The following is a 25,631-nucleotide window of genomic DNA, read 5'->3' on the forward strand; positions in this document are numbered from 1 at the left end:
AAAAAGTACTTAACCCAGATGCGGGGAAGAAGAAGAATATGATGGAGTAGCTAAGATGCAGTAGTACATCATATGTGCTGTACTGCTGGGCCGCGAGTGGTCAAAAGAAGTTTTCAATTATATAATTTTTGCTCCCGCCATAGTCGGTCTCGTTTGTTAAATTTATGGTCAAAGTTGAACCTCAGGGAACGCGGGTGCGCTATATTTCGGAACCGAGGTAGTATTAGAATTTCGGAGTGCACGAGTAGGATGTCTTGTTTATTGCATTTTATGCCATAGATTTAAATTTAATTTTCAATCAGTGTTTTAATAAGCTAACCAAAAAAAATATAGTTCGTCAACCAACGCTGCATTTATTTTTATTTCAACTAGGAGAGAGAGAGAGAGAGCAGGACACAACTTTTTTTATCTAGTTGTGTTTCACGATGTCAGCTAGTAACACAGAGATAAATGTAATAGGACGCAACCGTTTATTTATTTACATAGAATAAGTGAGCCGGTCTCTGCAGTAAAGATATATACTTTGCAGGCTCTTATTTATTTTATACTATTATTACTATATGTCAGCCGTCAAGTCAAGTCCTAAACTTTAGTTTATTTTATTATTAAGCCAGCAAGCCTACTCTTTCTACCCTAAATTTATGTTATTTTAGTAACCCAGAAGGCATGCTCTTGCTACCCTAACTTTAGTTATTGTTATTAAAGCCAGCAAGCCTTTTCTACCCTTATTTTATTTTATTTTATCAAGACAGCAAGACTGCCTTTTCTAACCTAACTACTACTGCTAAGTAGCACTGATTTATGTTCATTCCATGCCAATTTAAGTTCAATTTCCCACATATATATACATGTGTTTTTTTTGCGAAAAATATATACATGTGTTTTCAAAAAAAAAAGAAAACCATTATCCATTTACACTGTGGAGTCTCTTTGATTAGCTAAACTTATCACTCGAGATAAGATATTGTATATTGTAGAATTGTGTCGTACTTGATAGTAATACATAGGTGCCTTGATGTAAAATTCAACAGTGGAGATTGCAACGTCTTGGTACTAAAGAGAGCGGCTCTCTTTCCCCTACCAAGGAAGCAAGCATGACAGACTATGCTTGTATTTAACGAAGCAAGCAAGGTAAAAAAAAACCACTAGAGTATACTAAATAAGTTATTCGAGAGCGGAGTGGAAGCCGGCGGGTGGGTGCTTTTGATTCAGTGGCGGCCAAAGTCAAAGGTACCGCTCGACGTGGGGTGCCAGATTTCGGAGCAAAACTTGCAATTGTTCCTGCACCGAGCTGCATGCAAAATTGCAAATAACCAAGTGTGTCAACATGTGCGTGTGCGCCCAGAAGAGAGAAAGGAAGTAGGATTACGTACTGGATGGTCCTCCTAGCATGACACAGTGCTGCACGGACTCTGGGCGGCTGCTGCCGAGGATCTCGGCAAAGAAGAGCCTTGTCCCATGTGGCCCTGCATCAGCCCTAAAATTAACGTGGAAACACAGGCGGCCGTCGTCGGCATCCACCGAGCGGCAGGAGAAGGCGTGGCTGTCGACAGGATCCAAATCCTCGAGATCAACACCCTACATAACGTAATCATTCAAAGCATGGTCATCAATCATCAGTACTTAACCGAGATGGGAGGAGGAAGAAGAAGAAGAAGACGATGATGATGGAGTAGCTATAAGATAAGATGCACTAGTACTCCCTCCGTTTTTATTTAGTCTGCATATTAGGTTTGACCGAAGTCAAACTTTACAAAGTTTGACCAAGTTTATAAAAAAATATATAAACATTTATCATAACAAATCTATACGATGTGAAAGTACATTCAATAATGAATCTAGTGGTATTGATTTTTATTGTATATGTTAATATTTTTGTTTATAAACTTAGTCAAAGTTTACAAAGCTTGACTTTGACCAAAGCTAATATGCGGATTAAATAAAAATAGAGGGAGTACATGAGATGCGCTGTAGTGCTGGGCTGCCAGCCTGCTGCAGCGGTCCGTCTGGCTCTCACCACTAAATGCCATAGCTTCCCGGCCGGGCTGGTGTGGTGTGGTGTGGTGTGGTGAAGTGTAGTGCTTGTGATGCGAGAGCGCTCATCTCTGTATGTATATATACAATAGTAGGGAAAAGGCAAATCGACCCATCATCAGGAGCCTATGATCCACCCGGGTGCGTTCAATTCGTGTGTTTCCACCTATCATCATCCAACATGCATGCGAATTTGGTAGCCCATCAGATTAAAGAGAACCAGCATGCATGTCCAAGCATGCATCGGTGATGCCTGCCCGCATGTCCAAGCACGCACAGTACGTAGCATGCATTCTGCAGCTGATTTCCGTTTTTCTTTTTAAAGACAGCCCGAGCATGCGTTTCGGACATAGGAAATTGTTGCTTGATCCAAATGACGCTACGTACCTCAAGACCGTGAAGCGACATGCCAACCGTATGTGAGAGTGAGGGAGCCAAACCAAGCTTGTGAAACTGCTAGAGCACCTGCCGCCGGGCGCCTCAAACCGGCCCCAAACGTCCGGGCAGACGGATCGGTCACTGACATGATTATCGTCTAGTCTCCCCCGTCATGTACTAAGTTTCATTGTCACAAGATTATCGTTCAGTCTCCCGTCATGAACTAAGTTTCATGGTGACAATATTATCGTTCAGTCTCCCATCATACACTAAGTATCGTGGTGACAAGATTATGGTCCAGTCTCTCGTAATGTACTAAGTTTCGTAGTGACAAGATTATCGTTTTGCCTCCCATCATACACTAAGTTTCGTAGTGACAAGATTATCGTTCAGTCTCCCATCATGATACAAGTTTCGTAGTGACAAGATTATTGCTCTGTCCCAGTCACATACTAAGTTTCGTAGTGACAAGATTATCGTTCAGTCTCCCGTCATGTGGTTCCTCCAACATAACCTTTGACAAACTCATTCCTATTAACCGCGGATACAAACGAGAATTAGTGAGCACTATAGAGTGAAGAACACCACAAAAGATTCACCACTGGTATTAAGGGCGCATGCTTATCTTCTCCCAAAACTAAACCCTTCTTGGTATTCTAGGGAAATAATTTGTTTTGTATATAATAAATCACAATGTGGACAAGCTTAAGACAGAAGAAAAAAGGATGATCATTATGCTGTGGTGTTATCTTGACTGGCCCCGCGTCGTCCGCGTGGGCGACTCGGGCGGCAACTCATATCCCTTTTTCCCGGCAGTTTCCATTGCGCCCTTCCCTGGACGCCGCCGGGCTCACCCGAGTGGCTGACTGCGGCGGCGGGGTTCCATTCCCCTGGCGATTTGGATAGCATTTTGGCATGTATAGGTGGCGGCTTGGAGGTTGTGCAGGCGGAAATTGCAGCGACGGCAGCGGGGCGGTCCACCTAAGGCTTGATCCGGCTGATGCATGGCTATTGGGTGGTAACGGCTGATTTGTGGCTATTGCCGGCTACCACACATGAATGACATGGTCACCAACGGAAGCAACCACCTGCGGCAACATCAATTCTTCGGGAGGAGCACTACAAACGTTCTTGTCTTCCCCATCATGGAGTGAAGGCCCGCTCGCACTCGTGTGAATGATCGCTTCATGTGGAATCCGCCATCTAGGGCAGCCTAGCGGGTACTACCAAGCGTCTGACTCCATTTCTTAACAAAAGCAAGTCCTTTTTGTTAGGCACCTCTCATTTTTATTCTTCCGGATACTCCGGGTATTTGGACATTCAAAGATCTGATAGTTTGGTACCTTCGGATGTTTAGCGCACTTTGGTAAACTACAGCTGCTTCCCGTTCATTCAAATTTTGAAATCACTTCTGGTCTTATTTCTAGGTACGGTCGACAAGCTTTATTCATGTTCCAACGGTCAGATTTCCACCTTTTATGTAAATAGACGCCCACACCCTTGGTGGTAAGAGGTTTTTTTTATTGGGACCCATCGCTTATTTTTTTTATCTAAACTGTGTTTGATTCTTGAGAGAGAGAGAGAGGGAGGGAGAGAGAGAGATTTCAATGGGCTATCCAGAGTTGGTTGAAGATTTTTTTTTGGTTAGTTAATCTTGGTGACCTTGCTTTGCTTGTTATTCTTCGAGTGTGTGAGCCTCCTAGTCTGTTTGGTACTTGAAAGCCTTCTATGACCGGCCTCACACAATGTTCCATCCTTTGGGTGCTTCACGTCTTGTGGACATGCATGGCACAAACAAGAATAATTTCCTTGTCATAATAGACATCTTCGACGCCCCGAATCCCACCTATATACATATAAACAAAAATAACATTAGCCAACCTTGCATCCATCTCCTCGTGCCCAGGACATTTTAAAAACTAATTTAGACTCGTCGAATGCCAATACATTGTCAAGATACAACGAAAAAATATAGAGATACTTATCAAACCATTGGTGTAATATAAACGTGTGTCAAACATGATGTCATGAACTTCAGGATATATGAATTTTATTACGGCCAGTGGATCAAAGGAAGTTCATAAGCACATATTGGGGTTGACTGATTATTCCGCCCGACTCCGCCTCCTCCCGTTCCTCGGCGCGGATTTTTTTTAGATGATCTTGGGTGATGCTATGTCTCGCCTCATCCGAGAAAGTATTTTTTTTAGACATTATAAGTGGGCCGGCCCAGCAGCCATTCCTCGGGCTGACGCCATGACGAGGTCACACACGTTTCTTTTTAATTCTAAAAATACACACGCTTTTTCATTTGTTTATATTTCCAAAATATAAATTACATATATTTTACAAAATAATTAAGTTACTGTTTCTAAAGTATTTATCGCACATTAAAAATGTGTTCATGCGGCATATCAAAAATGTTGGCTCAACTTCTAGAAAATGCTTGTACAATACAAAAAAAATGTATGTGCCATTTAAAAAAGATTCACACTTTCAGAAACATGTAAGTGCCATTTTCGGCACATGTTATGCAATGTAAAAAATGTTTGTGTGATTTTTTTGAAAAATGTTTCATATGAAAAAAATGTACATTACATTTTTAAATATTCAGCACTTCAAAGTTATGTTTGTGACATTTAAAAACCTTTTCCCTTTTAATGTACATTGGACTAGTTTCACTTTAAACCTTTTCTATGTTGAATATAAACCATTGAAAACATCTATATTTATTGTTTTCAGAAAGATGCATGAGAAAATTGCAATTAATTTCATCCAGATGGTACGTATTGCACTCTTTGTTTTTTAATATAACAATTATAAGCGATTGGTGATACGATTGTAAAAATTATATTCTTTATGTTGCCTCTGAGTGCTATAATCTTTGTAAGACGTTGTGAAATTGGACTGTGTACCTAATGAACTCATATCAAATCTCGTAGTTGGCTATGCGCATCAACCGACATAGAGGCCGTAGGTGCTAATCTCGTTTTTCGAAAACGAAAAACTTCAAGCGGTGAGCCAATGAATGAACCCATCTGCTAAATTTTGTGGCTCCGCTCCTGTTTCTGCCACGGTCTGGGAGATGCCTATCATGTTGAGCCTTGTGAGCACCTCAAGCTATGGGTGGCTCTTGCCCAAGCCTTAAAAATCTCTAGGACTTTTGAGCCCATGCCCAAGCCTCGTGCCTCCCCTTCTTAGGTATAAGTCGATGTCCCTTTCCCTTTTTTTCTCACTCTTCCGTTGCACTTCTGTGGGTTGTTGGTAGGGTACATGCATCGATAGCTACACGAGGATGGGCTGCGGGATAGGAGGTACCAGACTAAGCCTGCGGTGGCTGCTGCTTTTGTCGTTGCCCTGCTGCCTCCTTCCGATGTGGGCCGGGCAGCGTGTGTATTGATACGGAGTGTCGATGCAGCCTAGGATGAGCAATATGGCACTGTGCGACATGTCATGTATGGCTCCTCACTCACGAGAAAATGGCTGGTCATCGGGATGCCCAGTCTCATGCTTTATGCAAACTAAATCAAAATTAATTGCAAACAAAACTTCTCCTGGGACTGTTGCTAGTTGGAGGCACTTGTTGTTTCGAGCAAGCCATGGATTGATGCTTGTTGGTGGAGAGGGAGTATAAACTTTTCTATTCTGTTTGAGAACCGCCTATAATGTGTGTAGTATGGAAGATATCGCCATCTCTTAGTTGTTATGTTGACAATTAAAGTATACCGCTCAAAATATTATTTATCTCTATTTCAAAACCGAGCTCTGGCACCTCTACAAATCCCTGCTTCCCTCTGCGAAAGGCCTATCTATTTACTTTTATGTTTAGTCATCACCCTCTTATCAAAAGCACTAGCTGGAGAGCGCAGCTGTCATTTGCATCCATATTGGGTATGACTATGATTGGATCTCTTTTGCCATGAATTACAATGTCTAGTCAGTCCTTGATCTTTAAAGGTGCTCTGCATTTATGTTTTGCGGTCTCATAAAGGGCTAGCGAGATACCATCTTGTTATATCATATTATGATTGTTTTGAGAAAGTGTTGTCATCCGAAATTTATTATTATCGCTCGCTAGTTGATTATGCCATTGATATGAGTAAACATGAGACCTGGGAATTATTGCAAATGTGGTTAGTTATGATCTTTGCTGAAAACTTGAATGTTGACTTTACATATTTACAACAACAAGAGCAAACAGAGTTTGTAAAAATTTTTCTTTATCTCTTTCAGTTTATCAACTGAATTGCTTGAGGACAAGCAAAGGTTTAAGCTTGGGGGAGTTGATACGTCTCCGTCGTATCTACTTTTCCAAACACTTTTGCCCTTGCTTTGGAATCTAACTTGCATGATTTGAATGGAACTAACCCAGACTGACGCTGTTTTCAGCAGAATTGCCATGATGTTGTTTTATGTGCAGAAAACAAAAGTTCTCGGAATGACCTGAAACTCCACGGAACATCAAGTTAAAAATAATAAAAAATCCTCGCCTAAGATGAAGACCAGGGGGCCCACACCCTGTCCACGAGGGTGGGGGCGCCCCCCCCCCTAGGGCGCGCCCCTACCTCGTGGGCCCCCTAGAGCTCCTCCGACGCCAACTCCAACTCTATATATTTGCTTCCGGCGAGAAAAAATAAGAGAGAAGAAATCATCGCGTTTTACGATACAGAGCCGCCGCCAAGCCCTAAAACCTCTCAGGAGGGCTGATCTGGAGTCCGTTCGGGGCTCCGGAGAGGGGGATTCATCGCCATCGTCATCATCAACCATCCTCCATAACCAATTTCATGATGCTCACCGCCGTGCATGAGTAATTCCATCGTAGGCTTGCTGGACGGTGATGGGTTGGATGAGATTTATCATGTGAGTTAGTTTTGTTAGGGTTTGATCCTTAGTATCCATTATGTTCTGAAATTGATGTTGCTATGACTTTGCTATGCTTAATGCTTGTCACTAGGGCCCGAGTGCCATGATTTCAGATCTAAACCTATTATGTTTTCATGAATATATGTGAGTTCTTGATCCTATCTTGCAAGTCTATAGTCACCTACTATGTGTTATGATCCGGCAACCCCGAAGTGACAATAATCGGTACCACTCTCGGTGATGACCATAGTTTGAGGAGTTCATGTATTCACTATGTGTTAATGCTTTGTTCCGGTTCTCTATTAAAAGGAGGCATTAATATCCCTTAGTTTCCATTAGGACCCCGCTGCCACGGGAGGGTAGGACAAAAGATGTCATGCAAGTTCTTTTCCATAAGAACGTATGACTATCACTAGTGCAGAACCGGGCAATAGCACCGGTTTGTAAGGCCCTTTAGTACCGGTTCAGCACTAACCAGTGCTAAAGGGCAACCACGTGGCACGAGCCAGCTCCGGGGGCAGAGAGCCCTTTAGTACCAGTTGGTGAAACCAACCGGTATTAAAAGGTTGGGGGGTTTTTGGTTTATGATTTATTTTTCATTTAATTTTGTGTTTTCCATTTAATTCTTTTTTGTTTGCTGGTATTTTACGATACTACACATTGTACACGTTATGCATATATATATATATATATAAATAGAATTTCTAGTAGAACCGATCATATATATATCATCAAATGTCTCACAAACCACCATATTAATTCACACATACACACATGTATATATATATATATACAATTAGCTAGCTATATACAATTTCTCCTACATGTTGCCTTCGGAGCCAGTGGCATTAGCCTAATTGGTGCCTTCAGAGGACGATGACAATTGGAAGTGGTTCATGGGGGCGGTAGCGGGTAATGGTATTCTCCCTTCGGATCTATGACCTGGTCGAGAAAAAATCCCGCTATTTCCTCTTGAAGTGCTTGTACGCGCTCCGTTTGTAGGAGCTTCTCCCGCACCTCTGTGAACTGTTAAGAAGGAGATCAATATGCATGTGTATTAGTTGTGTGACTAGATATCAATAATGGTGTAAAAATTGTGAATAGTGTTCTGACAAACGTACCCATTTCTGTCTTTGAGATCTGCTCCTTTCGGATGCCATCATGCGAATGTTCTCGCAAACGCAGTATGCACACAGATCAGTCCCCTGCGCCTGCTGAAGGGCCTTTACGAGAATGGAATTTGATCAGATAATAATTAATCAAGCATGATAATTAAAGAGATGGCAGCTAGCTAGCTAGTTAGTACTACTTAATTACTTACCTTGGGTCGAAACCATTTCAGCTTTCGTTTCCATTGGCCTGGAGTGACGCTGATGAACCTTGCCCAAGCCCTACCCGCCGACAAAGAAAATGAATAAAGGGGTTATTAAATAGTTCATATCAGGAAATGACGAACTAAATAGGCCGAGATATATAGTTAATAATGATTGAAATTACCTGTTGACTATCCCAAACAAGATGTTGTAGTCAGTTTTTATTTTGAGTAGTGAGTCCTGTATTTCAACTGTTCCGGCGTCAACTTTGATGATACACAAGATCCAGTGAAATCTGCATGCACACACGTTTGCATGTCTTAATTAAGCAGGCATATGTAAGCAAAAACATGTAGCTAGCTAGTAGGCAAAACAGAGAATTTGTAGTACAAGACAGTGTGACTCACTGGAAGTTGTAAGGAAGTAGTATATCGTCATTGCTATTGAGGCGCTTCAAGAACTCTAGTATGCTGTCCTCTACACTTTTTTCATGATATGCATCTATTTTCCATGTGTATTCATTAACGGTGTTTGGGTCAATGAACCCAATGCCATAGCGTCCACCTTTTTTCATTTCATACATCTTCATCCTGCATAATACCACAGAAAAGAATATAGTGAGGATAATTATAGGTAATGATTGATCAAAAGGATCACTACAGCTAGCTTGAGACTTAAATTACAGAAAGAAATCACTTATAGACAATAGCAACTGACGATAGATTTGTCGAGTGCGTCTTGATTGTATAACTGAAACAGTTCAGAATACTCAACGGACACAGCTTTCTCATGGTAGTAATGATCCTTCTTGACATCCACCATGAGGGACTCTCGATTGGAAATCTTGGTAATGTCCATGTACCATTGATGCAATTCATACATTCTAGTTGGGAGCTTCTTGACCTCGTCTGGCTCGACCAAAGGTTAGCCCCGGACATATTTCCGTTTTATTTCCTCCTCTCTAAGCAGAGGCATGGGCTCGATCTCGAGGAGTTGTCCAACAGTGATCTTGAGAATTTCAGCCTGTGTTATATGCTCCTCGGTTATTACCACATTGCCCACCTCGGATACGTTAACGGTTTGCCCACAATAATATTGGGCGCACGTACTCTTATGTGTTGTTGGCACAACAAGCGTGGGGATCGATTGCGCCGCCTGTTCTCCCAGCTAGGGAACGGTTTTCCCGTAGTTTTTGACAGCTGCTTGTTGTTTGCTCGAGCTCGAGCTCGCCTCCTTCTGTAGATGTGCTCGATTTAACTTCCTGATGTGGCGCTCATAGTCTGTGTCAACAGGCTTGGGAGTTGGTGGTTGAGCCTATGAATGAAGTGGTCAATCTTTTCCTCAGGCACTTTCTCCCTTGGCGGCGATGGTGGTTTCGGTGCAAAATGGGCTTCCACCTCGGCCTTCGATATGGCTGCGGTTTCCTCCTTAGACTTGTCATAAGGCCTTTGCGGAAGAGGCGCGAGGCTTCTTGGACCATATTTATATCGCTTGCCTCCGCTTGTACTTCCTGTACTACCTCGACTCATACCGCTACACACCAAGATGCGGCGTGTCTCTTCTGTGATTGCTGAGGCGGCGGAGACGGCTGACGTGGCTGAGTTGGACGAGGAGGAGTGGCCTGAAGCTGTGCCGGACTTGGAGGAGGAGTGGCCTGAAGTTGTGTCGGACTTGGAGGAGGAGTGGACGTCTGACGCTGTGTCGGACTTGGAGGAGGAGTGGCCTGACACTTTGCCGGACTTGGAGGAGGAGGAGTGGCCTCACGCGTTGGTGGACTTGGAGGAGCGGGAGTCTGCTGACTCGGTGGCGGACTTCGACGAGGAGTCGGGTGACGCGGTGTCGGTGGCCTTCGAAAGACGATGCAATCCTTTCTCCATATGATGACACGATGTATGGCCTCTCCCAATGTGTGCTCGTCGTCACCTCCAGGAATGTCAAGCTGTAGCCCCGAATATGGGTCCACCACCTCATCAACCAAGACACGAGCATAGCCCGTTGGAATCGGGTTGCAATGGAAGGTTGCCTCGGGGGGATTTGTAAAAGCAATGGCGTCCGCCACCTTCATGGATATGTTCTTCATTTTGAAGTGTAGCTCGCAGTTAGTGTTCTCAATGATGTCATCCACGGGGTATCTATCCAGCATTGCGTCGCCCGGGGCGGAACCCACGCTGCTTCTCGGCATGGATGGGCGGTGCTATCCAATGATGGATCATCCGCTAGCCGCTGCAGCTGTTGAGACCCCCTTTGCTGGCTAAGTGAGTCGATCTGCTCCTGCTGCCACTGGAATTTGACTGCCAAGTCCGTGTTCTTTGATTCTAGGCCTTGAAGGCGTTCATAGTCCAGCTTCCTCTGCTCCTCCTCCATCTTCCTCTTCTTCTCCTCCGCAATCTTCCTTCTCGCACGGGTTCTGTAGTCGGTGTTCCAGTCCGAAAACCCCTCATACCACGGAATAGCGCCCTTGCCTCGTGTTCTTCCTGGGTGTTCAGGATTTCCCAGGGCACGCGTAAGCTCGTCGTTCTCTCTGTTGGGCTGGAACACCCCTGATCGAGCCTCTTCTATTGCAACAAGTAGCTTATCGTCGGCTCCGTTCAGACATGCCTTCATCGAAACTTTGCCTGTCTTCGGCTCCAACTCCCCCCATGTGCATAGAACCAAGTCCTGCACCTGGGGGCCAGCTCCTAGTAACCGGAGTGACACTTGCATCCTCCATCTCTTTCTCAGACTTATCCCACTTAGGCATTGCCACCACGTAGCCACCTGGCCCCAACTTATGGAACTTATCCTTTTTTTCAGCATTCTTCTTTTTTATTCTCGACCATTCCTTAGCTAATTCTGAATCCTTGAATTTCACAAAATCGTCCCGATGAGCACTTTGCTTCTCTAGTGTTCCCTCGAATACAGGAGTCTTCCTTCCTCCCTTGACGTACTTGTCCCATACACGATTCTTGTGGTTGTTGAATGCAACCACCATCTTCCTAAGAGCAGCGTCCTTGACTTTCTCCACATCTGCATCTGTGAAATGATCTGGTAGGGTGAAATGTTCCATGAGAGTTTCCCAAAGCAGACCTTTTTGTCTGTCATCGACAAAAGTAAGATCTGGAGGTGGCTTTGCTGGCTCTCTCCATTCTTGAAGGGAGATCGGGAGTTGGTCCTTCACAAGAACTCTGCACTGACGAATGAACTTGTCCGCAATCTTCTTAGGTGCTAATGGTTCGCCATTGGGTTTGATGGCCTCGATATTGTACTTTACGCCCTCCTTCAACTTTTTGTTCGGGCCTCGTTTCGTCCTGTTGCCTGAAGATTTGCTCGATCCGGATGGCTGAAAGAAGAAAGATCGATTCGTTAATATATCTTCAAGTCATTTAAAACATGTGATGATCACCAGATGCCTACTTATATAAATATATATACCTCGCCGGTCTTTGTTGTTTCAAGATCAACATTTTCTTCGTCGTCATCATAATCATAGTTCATGACTTCATCAATTCGGTCGTCCCGATCGAATATCATATCACCCTCCCCGGTGTTGTTTAGAAATTCGGAGCCGTCATAATCTTCTTCATTATGATCATCATCTGGCCCGCGAGGATGGCGTATGCTATCGAACAGGGCATGTTCTCCCTCTCTGCTGGTATTGTCCGCCATAGATTTTATTTAACTAATCCAAAAGAAATATAAAACAATTTAGTATTCAAATTACATCGTCTCGAATAATAGATATAATCTCGAATACATCGTCTCGAATAATAGATATAATCTCGAATACATCGTCTCGAATAATATATAATCTCGAATACATCGTCTCGAATATTATATATCGAAGACATCACTGGCTAGTTAGCTAATAAAGATCGAATACTACAGAAGAATCTAGGACACTTGCGGTTCCTGCGGCGCGGGCGGTGGACACCCAAAGAGAAGGAACCCTCATAGGATCATAGCTCAAGTGAGATCCCTGAAGAACCTGCCAGGTATTGGAGAACATGCCGCCCTCTAACACAACCATGTAGCGATGGACGTGCTCGTCCTCCTCCCTGACACGGCGACGTACCACCTTCGGCGGGGCCGGCTCCCTCCGCACCGAAAGTGGTCCACGCGAACGCCACCAAAGGAGATCAGGGTCGATGACGGGACCCGGCGCCGGGTTCCTCATCAAGTGTCGCGCCCCTCCAGGCAGCACCTCCCAGTGCCAGCCTGGCGGAGCCCAGTCCCGGACATGTGTCAGTCGGACGTCGTCGCGGAAGGGTCGATGGTGAGGATGCGGGCCGGGCATCGTCGAGAACAAATACTATGCCCGTAAAAAGTAACATTTTTTTAATGATTGGATTTTGATAACTAAAATTTCTAACATTTCTATATAACACTAATTATGCTATCATTGCATATGTCAAAATTCTATATGCTATTTCATACTAATTAAGCATCTAACACTAAAAACAGAAAAAACAACTTCTATACATCCATTAAAAACAGAAAAACAACATTATAGAAAAAAATTCCATACTAACTAAACACTAATTATATCCATCTAACATGCATTCATACATATATACTAGTGAAAAAATAATAATCTAAAAAATCTAAACTAATTAAACATACAAAATACGTATATACTAATATATACATGCATTCATACATATATACGTGTGTGTGTGTTCATCATGCTTGTGTGTGTGTGTATGGGCTCGGGGAGGGGCGGTGCCCATGGTGGCCGTCGGGGGCGAGGGAGAGGGGTTAGAGGGGGAGAGCTCACAGTGGGGCGACGGCGACGGGGAGGCGACGGCCGGGGGAGGCGACGGGCCGGGGTGTGACGCGGGGGTGGCGACGCGGGGACAGTGCGACGGGGATGGGCCGGGGCGGTGACGGAGACGAGGGCGGCGATGGGGACGGGGGCGGCGACGGCGTCGATCGATCGGGGCGGGCGGTGCTTCAATGGGGAAACAGAGTGAGAATGAAATTTTTCGAAGTGTTGTATATATAGAAGGCACATTTAGTACCGATTGGAGCCACCAACCGGTCCTAAAGGCCTGTTTTGGCCAGCCCAAGCGGCGGGAAGCGACCCCCTTTAGTATTGGGTGGTGGCTCCAACCGGTACTAAAGACCCCACCTTTAGTACCGGTTGGTGCCACGACCCGGTACTAAAGGGGGTGCGCTGGCGCAGGTGCGGTGCGGCAAGTTTATTCCCAGCTCGCTAGCCGAGGGGCGTCCGCACTGGTTTATAAGCCCCCGTGCGGTAGCTCTCTCGAGCTCCTCTCCAAAGCAGGCCTACTGGGCCTACATGTTCTGTGCTGCCCTGTGGGCCTACTGGGCCTTTCCGGGCCTGCATCCTGGCCCAACAACACGTTGGGTTTCTAGTCGTATGCAGGCCGCTCTGGCCCAGTAGGCGGGCTTTTTTATTTTCTTTTTTTTGCTTTATTTATTTTTGTTTTATTTATTTTTGAGTTGTTTTTTTTCTGTATTTAGAGTTTCTTTGTGAATATTTTTGCTTTAGGTACAAAAAATTACAAACTTTCTGTTAGTGCCCATAGTTTTCAAATTTGAATAGTTTAAATTTTGAATAGTTTTCAAATTGTGAATAACTTAACTTTAAAAATCAGTAAAGGCATGAAAGAATTTGTTTGCACATAAAATTTCTTCGCGTTTCAAATGCCAAAACACATAACTACCCTAACTATTACAGAGATTCCCTCCTAGGTGTGAAACACAGAAGAAAGTGATCATAGTGAAGCCGATCACATCCCAGGTCTTTGGGTGTGAAACTTTTTCTTCGTGTGTGTACCTTTGCGCCGTAACCATGGAAAATCTTCATCATTTAACGGGATGCTCGGGTCAATATTCACTGTGAATGGAGCAATTTCATCAAACTTTTCATAATCTTCTGACATGTCTGTCTTGTCATCCACTCCCACGATGTTTCTCTTCTCAGAAAGAACTATGTGCCGCTTTGGCTCATCGTACGATGCATTCGCTTCCTTATCTTTTCTTTTTTCTCGGCTTGGTAGACATGTCCTTCACATAGAAAACCTGTGCCACATCATTGGCTAGGATGAATGGTTCGTATGCATATGCAAGATTGTTGAGATCCATTGTTGTCATTCCGTACTACGGGTCTTCCGTTACCCCGCCTCGTGTCATATTGACCCATTTGCACCGAAACAAAGGGACCTTCAAACCACGTCGATAGTCAAGTTCCCATATGTCCTGTATATAACCATAATATGTTTCCTTTCCCGTCTTGGTTTCTACATCAAAGCGGACACCACTGTTTTGGTTGGTGCTCTTCTTATCTTGGGCGATCGTGTAAAATGTATTTCCATTTATCTCATACCCTTTGAAAGTCATTATATTCGAAGATGGTAATTGGGACAGCAAGTACAGGTCATCTTCAATAGAGGCGTCATGCATGGTACGTGTCTGCAACCAGCTGGCGAAACTCCTGGTTTGTTCACATGTAATCCAGTCATCAGACCGCTCCGGGTGTTTGGAGCGTAGCAAATTCTTGTGTTCATCCATATACGGAGCCACCAAGGCGGAATTCTGTAGAACTATGTAGTGTGCTTCAGTGAGAGAATGTCCGTCCATACATATTATTTGTTCCCCTCCTAGCGTGCCTTTTCCATCCAGTCTGCCCTTATGCCGCGATTCAGGAACACCAATCGGCTTAAGGTCAGGAATAAAGTCAATACAAAACTCAATGACCTCCTCATTTTCATGGCCCTTGGAGATGATTCCTTCTGGCCTAGCACGGTTATGAACATATTTCTTTAAGACTCCCATGAACCTCTCAAAGGGGAACATATTGTGTAGAAATATAGGACCCAAAACATTAATCTCTTCGCATAGGTGAACTAGGACGTGTGTCATGATGTTGAAGAAGGATGGTGGGAACACCAACTCGAAACTGACAAGGCATTGCACCAAATCATTCTCTAACCTTGGTATGATTTCCGGATCGATTACCTTCTGAGAGATTGCATTGAGAAATGCACATAGCTTCACAATGGCTAATCGAACGTTTTCCGATAGAAGCCCCCTCAATGCAACCGGAAGCAGTTGCGTCATAATCACGTGGCAGTAATGAGACTTTAGGTTCTGGAACTTTTTCTCTGCCATGTTTATTATTCCCTTTATATTCGATGAGAAGCCAGACGGTACCTTAATACTGAGCTAGCATTCAAAGAAGATTTCCTTCTCTTCTTTGGTAAGAGCGTAGCTTGCATGACCCTGATGTATGCCGTCTTTTTCGTGCATACGTTGCTGGTCCTCACGTGCCTCAGGTGTATCTTTTGTCTTCCCATACACGTCCAAGAAGCCAAGCAGGTGTTGGAAATATGCCCTAGAGGCAATAATAAATTAGTTATTATTATATTTCCTTGTTCATGATAATCGTTTATTATCCATGCTATAATTGTATTGATAGGAAACTCAGATACATGTGTGGATACATAGACAACACCATGTCCCTAGTAAGCCTCTAGTTGACTAGCTCGTTGATCAATAGATGGTTACGGTTTCCTGACCATGGACATTGGATGTCGTTGATAACGGGATTACATCATTAGGAGAATGATGTGATGGACAAGACCCAATCCTAAGCCTAGCACAAGATCATGTAGTTCGTATGCTAAAGCTTTTCCAATGTCAAGTATCATTTCCTTAGACCATGAGATTGTGCAACTCCCGGATACCGTAGGAGTACTTTGGGTGTGCCAAACGTCACAACGTAACTGGGTGGCTATAAAGGTACACTACGGGTATCTCCGAAAGTGTCTGTTGGGTTGGCACGAATCGAGACTGGGATTTGTCACTGCGTGTAAGCGGAGAGGTATCTCTGGGCCCACTCGGTAGGACATCATCATATGCGCAATGTGACCAAGGAGTTGATCACGGGATGATGTGTTACGGAACGAGTAAAGAGACTTGCCGGTAACGAGATTGAACAAGGTATAGGGATACCGACGATCGAATCTCGGGCAAGTACAATACTGCTAGACAAAGGGAATTGTATACGGGATTGATTAAGTCCTTGACATCGTGGTTCATCCGATGAGATCATCGTGGAACATGTGGGAGCCAACATGGGTATCCAGATCCCGCTGTTGGTTATTGACCGGAGAACGTCTCGGTCATGTCTGCATGTCTCCCGAACCCGTAGGGTCTACACACTTAAGGTTCGGTGACGCTATGGTTATAGAGATATTAGTATGCGGTAACCCGAAAGTTGTTCGGAGTCTCGGATGAGATCCCGGACGTCACGAGGAGTTCCGGAATGGTCCGGAGGTAAAGAATTATATATAGGAAGTGCTATTTCGGCCATCGGGACAAGTTTCGGGGTCATCGGTATTGTACCGGGACCACCGGAAGGGTCCCGGGGGCCCACCGGGTGGGGCCACCTGCCCCGGGGGGCCCCATGGGCTGTAGGGGGTGTGCCTTGGCCTATATGGGCCAAGGGCACCAGCCCCAAGAGGCCCATGCGCCAAGAGAGAAAAAAAGGGGAGAGTCCTACAAGGGGAAGGCACCTCCGAGGTGCCTTGGGGAGGATGGACTCCTCCCCACCCTTGGCCGCACCCTTCCTTGGAGGAAGGGGCAAGGGCTGCGCCTCCCCCTCTCCCTTGGCCCTATATATAGTGGGGAAAAGGAGGAGCAAACCAATCTAAGGCCTGGCGCCTCCCTCTCCCTCCCGTGACACATCTCCCTCATCCCGCAGCGCTTAGCGAAGCCCTGTTGGAATCCCGCTACTTCCACCATGCCATCGTGCTGTTGGATCTCCATCAACCTCTCCCTCCTCCTTGCTGGATCAAGGCATGGGAGACGTCTCCGTTCCGTACGTGTGTTGAACGCGGAGGTGCCGTCCGTTCGGCGCTAGGATCATCGGTGATTTGAATCACGACGAGTACGACTCCATCAACCCCGTTCTCTTGAACGCTTCCGCGCGCGATATACAAGGGTATGTAGATCAAATCCTCCCTCGTTGCTAGATGACTCCATAGATTGATCTTGGTGACACGTAGGAAAATTTTGAATTTATGCTACGTTCCCCAACAGCAGGGTCACACAAAGGTTCTTCGTCACGTACATCACGTCGATTGCAGAGCGGACCTCTAGGTCTTTCCAATAGGGCAGGTCCCAAAATATAGATTTCTTCTTCCACATGGGTGCGCGTCCGTCAGCGTCATTCGGAACAGGTTGTCCACCTGGACCCTTTCCAAAGACCACCTTCAAATCCTTGACCATATCATGTACATCAGCACCAGTACGGTGGCGAGGCTTCGTCCGGTCATCCGCCTCACCTTTGAAATGCTTGCCTTTCTTTCTTACGGGATGCCTGCTCGGAAGAAATCGACGATGTCCCAGGTACACATTCTTCTTATAATTAGCCAAATATATACTGTCGGTATCGTCCAAACAATGCGTGCATGCGCGGTATCCCTTGTTTGTCTGTCCTGAAAGGTTACTGAGAGCAGGCCAATCATTGATGGTCACGAACAGCAACGCCTTTAGGTCAAATTCTTCCCCCATGTGCTCATCCCACGCACGTACACCTGTTCCATTCCACAGTTGTAAGAGTTCTTCAACTAATGGTCTTAGGTACACATCAATGTCGTTGCCAGGTTGCTTAGGGCCTTGGATGAGCACTGGCATCATAATGAACTTTCGCTTCATGCACAACCAAGGAGGAAGGTTATACAAACATAGAGTCATAGGCCATGTGCTATGGTTGCTGCTCTGCTCCCCAAAAGGATTAATGTCATCTGCGCTTAGACCAAACCATACGTTCCTTGCGTCATCTGCAAACTCCTTCCCGTACTTTCTTTCGATTTTTCTCCACTGCGACCCGTCAGCGGGTACTCTCAACTTCCCGTCTTTCTTATGGTCTTCTCTATGCCATCGCATCGCCTTGGCATGCTCTTTGTTTTGGAACAAACGTTTCAACCGTGGTATTATAGGAGCAAACCACATCACCTTGGCAGGAATCTTCTTCCTGGGGTGCTCGCCCTCGACATCACCAGGGTCATCGCGGCTGATCTTATAGCGCAATGCACCACATACCGGGCAAGTGTTCAAATCCTCGTACTCACCGCGGTAGAGGATGCAATCATTAGGGTATGCATGTATCTTCTGCACCTCTAACCCTAGAGGGCAGACAGCCTTCTTTGCTTCGTACGTACTCTCGGGCAATTCGTTGTCCTTTGGAAGCATATTTTTTATCATTACCAGCAACTTTCCAAATCCCTTGTCAGATACACCATTCTCTGCCTTCCATTGCAGCAATTCCAGTGTGGTGCCACGCAATTCGGGTACAACATTTTTTTGTGATCCTCTAACATGCGCTGCAACTTCTTCTTCTCCAAATCACTTGCGCAGTTTCTCTTTGCATCGGCAATGGCCCGACCTAGATCACCAACGGGCTCATCTGATGCCTCTTCTTCAGCTTCTTCCCGCATTGCCGGCTCAGCTTCTTCCCGCATTACCGGCTCAGCTTCTTCCCCCATTGTTGTATCATCGTATTTAGGGAACCCATGGCCAAGATAGCTGTCGTCGTCCTCTTCTTCTTCATTGTCTTCCATCATAACCCCTCTTTCTCCGTGCTTGGTCCAAACATTATAGTGGGGCACAAAACCGGACTTAAACAGGTGGACGTGAATGGTTCTTGACTTAGAGTAATTTTGACCATTCTTACAGACAGCACATGGACAAGGCATAAAACCATCCGCCCGCTTGTTTGCCTCAGCCGCGAGCAGAAAAGTTTGCACGCCATTAATGAACTCGGGAGAGCATCGGTCATCGTACATCCATTGTCGGCTCATCTTCAATACACAGCACCAAAAACACCAAATTAATACAAGTTCATACAACACTTAAATGCAACAAACAAATAACTCTCTAGCTAAAGCATTTAAATGCAACAACAAATGCGATCAAGATCGCAACTAAGGTAACAATTGATCCAGCAGCATAATGATACCAAGCCTCACTATCAATGGCATATTTTCTAATCTTTCTAATCTTCAAGCGCATTTTCTCCATCTTGATCTTGTGATCATCGACGACATCGGCAACATGCAACTCCAATTCCATCTTCTCCCCCTCAATTCTTTTCAATTTTTCTTTCAAATACTCATTTTCTCTTTCAACTAAATTTAACCCCTCGACAATAGGGTCGGTTGGAATTTCCGGTTCACATACCTCCTAGATAAAAATATCTATGTCAACTTGATGGGCATAATTTGTCATAAACACGAAATGCAACAAATAGTTTTGAAAGAGAATATACCACATCTAAATCATAACAAGGACGAGGGCCGACGGGGACGGATATCAAAACCATGGGACTATGTATAACAAACAACGTACGGGTAAGATAATTATACGAGTAACTATATATCCAAATCACACAAACATCAATTTTTTATATAAAATTTCATGAACAAGAGGCTCACCACAAGGTGATGCCGGCGACGGGACGGTGCGGGCAATCGACGGTGGTTACGACGGAGATTTAGAAGGCACTAAGTAAACCACACCTACATATGCAAACTAAGTGTTATTTTGACCTCAATATGCATATAAATCAAATACTACCACATATAATTCCTCCCAAATTACTAAAACCCACAATTAATCACTATATAAACCAATGCAAGAGCTAATCTAGCAATGAGAGATGAAAGGACAAAGTTCCTAACCTTTGTGATCATTTGAATGGATGGGGGCCTGCAAATCTTGACAAATTTGGGGCAAATTTTGTGATGAACTCGAGAGGAAGAAGGGAAGAACAGAGGAGAGGGAGAGGGAAAGGGGGAAGAACAGAGTGCTGGTGGACGAAGGGTTTATATAGGATGACCTTTAGTACCGGTTCGTGCCACGAACCGGTACTAAAGGTGTTGGAGGGGCCCCACTCTGACTACATCCTGCAACCACTTTCATTAGTACCGGTTCGTGGCACGAACCGGTGCTAAAGGTTCGCCACGAACAGGTACTAAAGAGCTCCTCCCGCCTAGCCATTGGAACCGGCACTAATGGACACATTAGTGCCGGTTCTGTTACAAACCGGGACTAATGGGTCTCACATTTGACCCTTTTTCTACTAGTGTATATTCGGAATACATCCCTACATTACATTCATGAATTGGAGCTAGTTCTGTGTCACCCTATGTTATGACTGTTACATGATGAACCGCATCCGGCATAATTATCCATCACTGATCCAATGCCTACGAGCTTTCCATATACTGGTCTTCGCTTATTTACTTTCCCGTTGCTATTGTTACAATCACTACAAAACACCAAAAATATTACTTTTGCTTTCATTACTCTTTTGTTACCGTTACCACTACTATCATACTACTTTGCTACTAAATACTTTGCTGCAGATATTAAGTTATCCAGGTGTGGCTGAATTGACAACTCAGTTGCTAATACTTGAGAATATTCTTTGGCTCCCCTTGTGTCGAATCAATAAATTTGGGTTGAATACTCTACCCTCGAAAGCTGTTGCGATTCCCTACACTTGTGGGTTATCAATGGGTCAGAGGACCGACAAGACCCGGAGGCCCAGAAGGACGGCTTACGTTATGGAATAAGGAATAATCTCCTACAAAGGAAGCAATACTAGGACTCCACTTGTAATAGAATAATCCTAATCCTACTAGGACTAGTCATGTAACCCGCCCCTCCAACTTATATAAGGAGGGCCAGGGCACCCCAAGGGGGACAAGTTGTACAAGTTAGGTTTAGACAGATAAGTCAATAGCTCTCGAGATAGAGCACCCTTGTAATCATGATCATCATCATCAATATCAATGAAGCAGGATGTAGGCTTTTACCGCCACCGTGAGGGGCTGAACCTGGGCAAAACCTCGCGTCTCTCGTCTCACTCAACCCCTCTCAAGCTACCACATAGATGTGTTGGCCTCGCGACTAAGTCCTGACACTAAGGACATCTACCGTGACAATTCCACGACAGTAGTAGTCACTAGCCAGTGTTTGAATGTTGTATATATCGTTGTTTTGAACTACTTATTGTCTCGAACTGCTAGTGGGTTAAATGAGGGCATCACCATTCTCCAGTGTTCAGAGTATATCTCCTTTTTTCAAGTTATAATTTGTGCTTAGTGTCTTCTCGATGATGTACACTTGTTTGGGCCAGTGAGGTGTCATTGAATATGGGCCGAGTAGTAACGCAATGCCAAACAGGTCATTTATGACTCTCAGGCCGGGCTCTCAAAACATACTCAAAAAAAGGCCGGGCTCTCAAAAAAAGGAAGAATTAGGACTCTTAGGCCGACATGTGGGCGCCACCGGTGTTTTCGTGCACTTGCGCGCCGAGAGCATATTGGCGTGTGTTCAAAATTCATGCTACCTTTTGATCCCCAATCTCCCGCCCCTCCCCGACCTCTGGAATCTCGATTCCTACTTCAATTCCCCCAAATCCCCCTCCTGTACTCCCTGTACTCAAGTGCACTATCATGTCGCTGCTACCTCTTGAGCACTGCGTTGGATTTCCCCGAAGAGGAGACACTACAAGAAATATGTTAATACGTGACGGTACTAATCTGTCATGGATCAGTGGAAAACTGTCATGGGTGCCCATGCATGACGGATTTGAAATTTGTCATGTATATCGCGTCATAATTTGATATCATACCGTCCTTGACGGTTCTTGACCGTCATGAATCTGCCTCAGGCATGCTTAACTGACATGCTTCTAACGACGTTAACATGTTTGCCACGTCATCATTTGACATGGATCTAACATGGCAGCCCATGTAGAAATCAGCCCAGTTAAAATTTGGCCCACCAATTTCGATTATATCCAGGAGTGACGGCCCATATAGCAATCAACCCAATTAAAACTTTGGCCCATTAAACTATGGTCGGTCCAAGGCCCACTAATTCACTACAAGCGGTCATGTCTCAACAAAAAACCCACCTCTAATCTCATCTCTTTCTCTTGGTCCATGGAAATTTTAATCCAACATGATTGTCAGAAAAAATACATGCTCATTTCATTAAATTAGACAAAGGTTACATAAACAAACCGGAAAATACACATCTACAGGAGCAAAAAATCCTGAAAAACTTAAAATTACGAACATCTCGTGGAGAAAACTAAGCTACTCTACAGCTCCTCAGGCGCCGGGGCGCTCGTCATATGTTAACTTTGGTTAATTCCAGTGTCTTTATGGCCACCAATTCGGCCGTACTCGCCAAAGTCATCGGAGAGAGACCCCATTTTTGCAACCATCTTGCCTCGAACCATGCTCCTGGAAGGCACTCTGTCTCCACCGACGAAGACTCCATAGAGCCTGTATTACCTGCATGTTGAGAAGCCCCAAGAACTTCTCGAAAAAACAAAAATGAACGGATGGAAAAGTCAAAAGCAACAGGCGGAGGTAGACCTGGTGGCCTGGTGGGACTACGGCTCACAGCCTGCCAAGGATCCTGCCGGTCCGATGCGGCGGAACTCCACCAGGCGCGTCGTCAGGTGGAGGCTGAAGCGGGACCTTGAGCGCGCCCATAGTCATCACGCCCAGCCCATCCAGCTTGTGCACGCCCACGAGGGACCTTGTCGCTCCGTGCAGCAAGATGGGCACCATCCGCAGCAACGGCACCGGCGCCGCGAGCACTAGGTCCGCCTTCAGCGGCGTCCTCGGCTGCGAGACGAGGCTAACGTCGCGGAGGCAGACGGCCGTTGCGGGATGCAAAGGGGAAGATGGTCGTGGATAAAGAGGTTGCAGCGGCAGCTAACGCGGCCGATGCGGGATGCAGAGAGGAAGATGGCCATGGACGGCGAGGTTGCGGTGGCTGCCGGCCTTTTTCTTGGTGCAGTGGCAGCGGCCATGGATGGGGAGGGCGGAGGATTGGAGGATCTGGAAGAGGCCGACTGAGATCCACTTCCTCCCAGGTGGAAGAAAAGTGGTCGTCTCGTGGGTGGATCGAAGGAAACACAAGAAAGAGGGGAGGTTTCGCTGCCGTTGGATACGGGAGGATCGGACGGTGGCTGCCTGCGATCCGTGGGAGGGTTGGAACAACCAATCAGAACGCAGGATTTGCCTCATGCCAGATACACTCTTTGTGAACCTTTAGTGGGCTTTTGTGTGATTCAGACCAGCGGAGTGAAGCCGGCCTTGATTTTATTTTTATTTTTATTAACAAATTAAGGTACCCTTGTAAAGTAACTTGCAACAAAAATTATCCTATATGTACCACAATACAATATTTACATGTAATATACTACTGATATGATATTCTATAGTTGTTTAATGTTTTTATCTGATTTAATATTTCTATACTTTAAATGGATTTACACATTACTATTAAAAATAAATCCATTCTGAACCACATGTAGCTGAAATAAGGTTTAAATTTCAAAAACAACTATATGTAAAGATGTATATTTTCATTTTAGCTTATGTCCTATAGATAGATGAAAATATAGACTATTTGTTAGGGATAATTGGAACTTGTATTTGCAAGCTATCGAAAAAAAGATCATAATATCTAAAATTGGTTAGAAATTTATGAAAACTAGTATGGGGCCCTATCCATACCTCATGTGTTTGTGTTAAAATTTTAGGTAACTTCAAAAAATGCGGACTATAGATTGCTCTGTAAGGCATGCACATTTTCGGAAGCTTAGAAACCGAACTATATTTTGGCCGGAAGGGCATGCAAGTGTAGTTGCACACGAGGTGGACAACAAACTAAAAAAAGCATGAGGGCTTATTTTCATTTGGATCTGGAATATTCTTCTTGGCATGCCTAAATAAATGTATAATAGGCCAATATTTTTTATGTTCTCATTAACATAGACTTGCATAAGGCCTAAACATAGACTTGCTAGCAAAAATATGATTTTTCAAACCAATTTTATAAACATTTATTATGGGTTCAAGCAATTTTTCTCGCGTTCCTTTTCTATCGGTTTCCTTTTTATTTTCCAAGTTCATGTCTATATTTGTTCTTGCTTTTATTTTTCCCCATTTGAAAAAATAAATATAATAAATTTACCAGTACCACAATAATACTTTAATAGAGTATTAGTGCATTTGAAAAAATGGTCAACATGTTTTTGGGAAATGTCTCATACGTATTAAAAAATTATCGATGTGTTTTCGAAAAATGTTCGCCATGCATTAATAAAAATGACAACGTGTATTTTTTATAAAATATCCAATGTGTTTTTAGGAAATGTTAGACGTGTAATACTTGTGCATGCTTTTGGTCCTGAATGAATATACATATATTTACACAACAATTTTTAATACACATTGAATAGTTTTTATTCATCTACAGTTTAGGAAAATTTCATGTTTGGCACTTCAAGGTACACAATAATGAAAATAAATAAATATTTTAAATACACAATATTTGCAATTTTTATATGAGAAAAAATAAATTTAAAAATAAGCACAAAGTTGGAAAGTAAAATAGGAAAAAGATAGGAAATCCACCAGGAATATCGGGCAAGTCTTTTTTTATTAAAATATGTAAACAACATAGTTGGGCTGGCCCAGTCATGTGCCCTGTCCGAGACGTACGTGGATTGTGCTAATCTCTACTCCTAATGTCTCAGTTGGTAGGTCGCGTTCCGGGTTTTATTTTCGTCCCACCTAACCCGGTCTATTTTGGTACTTCTTTGGTACTACTTCCCACCTCCCTCCTAACCACGGAAAACAAAAAAAAAACCCGCGATGGAGTCCCGCACCCGCACAACCTCCCATTCTTATCATCTGAGATGAACGCAAAAAAAAACTGAAAAACCGCTGGCCACAGACCATCGAAGATTAACCAGCGAAAAAAAAACGGCATTGGTCTCGAACGAGTACTCGTGCCCTCGAGCGAGGTCTCGTGTGGATCTTGCGAGTGCCCTCCTTCGCCCGCCGCCGCCCATCGGTCCTTCCCCGCCATCCCTCCATTGCTCCGGCGCTGGTCCGTGGCACAACTCCCCGCTGAGCGCTTCGAGGATCCGGCGCGGATCAAACCGCCGGTATCCATTGCGCCGGCGCGGATCCCCTTCTGGACCTGACGCTGGACAGG

General features: G+C 44.6%; 1 long non-coding RNA gene and 1 pseudogene across 1 annotated transcript; both read right to left on the reverse strand.

The window, feature by feature from the left end:
- Window positions 1–14,320: 14,320 nt before the first annotated feature.
- Window positions 14,321–19,711, reverse strand: LOC147962371 (uncharacterized; annotated as a pseudogene).
- A 2,861-nt stretch (window positions 19,712–22,572) lies between these two features.
- On the reverse strand, window positions 22,573–23,793 carry LOC125520542 (uncharacterized). The gene is made up of 2 exons (XR_007288727.2): window positions 22,991–23,793; window positions 22,573–22,897 (listed from the first exon to the last, which is right to left on the reverse strand). It is a non-coding gene; the product is annotated as an uncharacterized LOC125520542 (long non-coding RNA).
- Between the last annotated feature and the right edge of the window lie 1,838 nt (window positions 23,794–25,631).

The sequence above is a fragment of the Triticum urartu genome, chromosome 7A (genome assembly GCF_056163025.1).
Source record: "Triticum urartu cultivar PI428250 chromosome 7A, HENAU_Tu73, whole genome shotgun sequence".
Lineage (NCBI taxonomy): Eukaryota > Viridiplantae > Streptophyta > Magnoliopsida > Poales > Poaceae > Triticum > Triticum urartu.